This window comes from Gavialis gangeticus, unplaced genomic scaffold, assembly GCF_001723915.1.
Source record: "Gavialis gangeticus isolate Ggan-Ray unplaced genomic scaffold, GavGan_comp1, whole genome shotgun sequence".
Lineage (NCBI taxonomy): Eukaryota > Metazoa > Chordata > Crocodylia > Gavialidae > Gavialis > Gavialis gangeticus.
Genome location: NW_017729032.1, coordinates 37,757,415 through 37,760,112, shown reverse-complemented (window position 1 = coordinate 37,760,112; position 2,698 = coordinate 37,757,415).

The following is a 2,698-nucleotide window of genomic DNA, read 5'->3' as shown; positions in this document are numbered from 1 at the left end:
GTGCTCTCCCCTAGTTGCCCTCTGTACCATGCTAAGCTGCCTACAAGCACCCTCGAATCTCGTCCGCCACGTCTTTGGTCTTATATTATAGGGAGGCTGCCTTTCATCCTCTTGGCCATGGCTCTCCTGCTATCACTAGTCCCGCTTCTTATAATGGGTGTTCCGTGCACCCCGGCCTTATGGGCTATGCGTGTCTTCAAACACCCCTCTACCACGCCCCAAGCCTCACGGATGTACTGGATGTTCTTCAGTCTTACTTGGTACTTCACTATCACTTGGGCTCTCCTCAGTCCTATCTCGATTGGTGCCTCGCTGACGCTCTGTTTCTTCTACAGCCTAGTTTCACCTAACGGCGCTTCTCTGGTGCTCGGGCTCTCTTCGACCTAGTCTCTCTCTGCCTTACTGGATGCTCAGAGTTGGCACACTCCTGATACTACGCCTATCCTGGCGCTCGCAGTTGGCACACCCCCGATACTGCACCATTTCTGGTGCTTGGGGTCGGCTCACTCCCAATGTTGCCTCTTTTGGCTGTTGTAGGTCTCTGCCCCCTCTCTCTGGGGCTTCTCACTGCCCCCCTCCCTCTGGGGGCTGTGGTTTTCAACGCTGCTGCGGGTCCCCTATGAGGCCTCCTCCATCCCCTAATAACCTCCCCCAAACCCCCAGTTGAAAAATAGCAAACAAAACACAAGCCCCTGGGCTATAACATAAATCTAAGCCATCTGGCTCGAACCTTCTTCTTGCCACACCAGAGTTGCTCCATCTGTCCCCAGTCTCGGGCCGTACCTGCAGTTTGGCCTCTACTCATTACTCACTCCAGCAGAGTTCTTTCTCCCTTGGCTGCCAGCAGGCAACTTTCTGCCTGGCAACCGCCCTGGGGTTTAAATGGGATCCAGGCCCTGCCTCTTCTGGTCAGCTGACTGCTAGCAGGTGTGGGTCCCTGACTCTCTCTAGTTGCCCCAGCAACCGGCACCTGCGGAGTTATCTCGACTCTCCAAGTAGCAGGCACCTTAGTGCCCTGCTATAGACAGATATTGCATAAAATGGCTTGACCCAAATCATTTAAGTCTGATATTACATTTAACCAGGTTTATCTTAAACCAGTTTCAGCCATTTTCAAACTGGTTTATGTGCACTGATCATCTGTTCTGTTACAGGTTTAAACTAATTTCTTATCACTTAAACTGGTTTATGTGTAATGTCTGTCCCTAGCCTAGAAGCCTGATCGCCCCTCACGTTGTGCAACTTTATCAAAGCAATGGAACACTTGGTTCTCTGGAAACTTCCAGGAGATGAATAGGGATTCTGAGGGTCTCCGTTCAGTATTCTTGTTGAGCTAATGCGAGAACAATAAGCACTACGACCTTTCCATGGTTTTTATTTAGCTTAAGCAATTACTGTTTCTTTTCTGAAAAGAAGGTCTGAGAATATTTTTATGAAGCATCACTAATGGCTTCCCAACAGCAAGGTCTGTAAGAGCAGGGCATTATCTGAGGACAATGACAGGGGAACTGTACTTCAAGGTATTAAAAAATGAACCACATAACCCTATAGAATGTGTTTTAGACAGCAAACCTCCCCTGGTGAGGGAATGGACTAGCTAACTTATTTATTCTCTTTCACTGATATCAGCCAAATGTTGGACCTCTTTGATTTTTGTGAAGTCCAAATGTTACGACCTTTATTCCATAACAATCAGGCTTCATATCTGGTATAATTTAGTGATTCTACAGGAAAAGGTCCTCCTGTGAGAGTTCTACCTCATGCATAGAGATGATTCTGTTTATCCTCTTTGACAACTATCTTAAATTCCATGAGGACTGGGCCTGTATTCAGGCACTTATTTGCTTTCTACAACTACAATGAAAATGGGAAATATTACTATCTTTTTTTTTAAGCAAAGGATTATTGAGGCACAAAGATGCCCAAGGTCACACAAGAAACTTATGGCAGAGGAGGAAACTGAATGTAGATATCTCAAGTTCTAAGCCAAACCTCTGGATAAGCTTGTTCTTGTGCATTGAGCCCCTAGTCAGTGCTCAGAAGCTCTAACACTTGTTAAAAACCTTTTAGAGAAAAGTCAATCAGAAGTTTGCCACTGACAGTGAAACTAGGATCTCATCCGGTGCCTTTAAGAGTAATTACCATTAGGCCAAGACAGCCAGTTTCAGTTGCCTATAGGCAGTGCACATTTCTTTTCCTTTTTTTTAAATTCATGGTGAATTTTTAAGGAACATCTAGGTTCACAATGAAAAATCCTCTCCTTGAAGCTTAAATGAGGATAGTGGGTGGCAAAAATTAACCTCTGAGTCACCATGCAATATGTATCACAAAATGTATCATTGTACCACAGTATTGCCTTCTCACTTCTGCTCATTAACATCACCCCTCAAGACTCAGGGATGGGCAAAATGTGACTCATGGGCCAAATCTAGCTCACCATGTGATTTCATCTGGTCTGTAGGCGGGTGCCTACCAATTCACTGTACCTGGCCTGGCCCTGGGCTGCCGCTGTTGTGCTCACATGGGGCCAAGCCCTGCTCACTCCCGCATGCACTCTCACCCTCACCCATGGTACAGCCGTGACCCTGGCCCCTGCAGGTAGGGAAGCGGTAGTGGGCAGGGGAAGGGTGGTGAGTGGGGGAAGTGGTGATGGCAGCGGGTTGTGGGGGAAGTGGCAGTGGGTGGGCGAAGGTGGGGG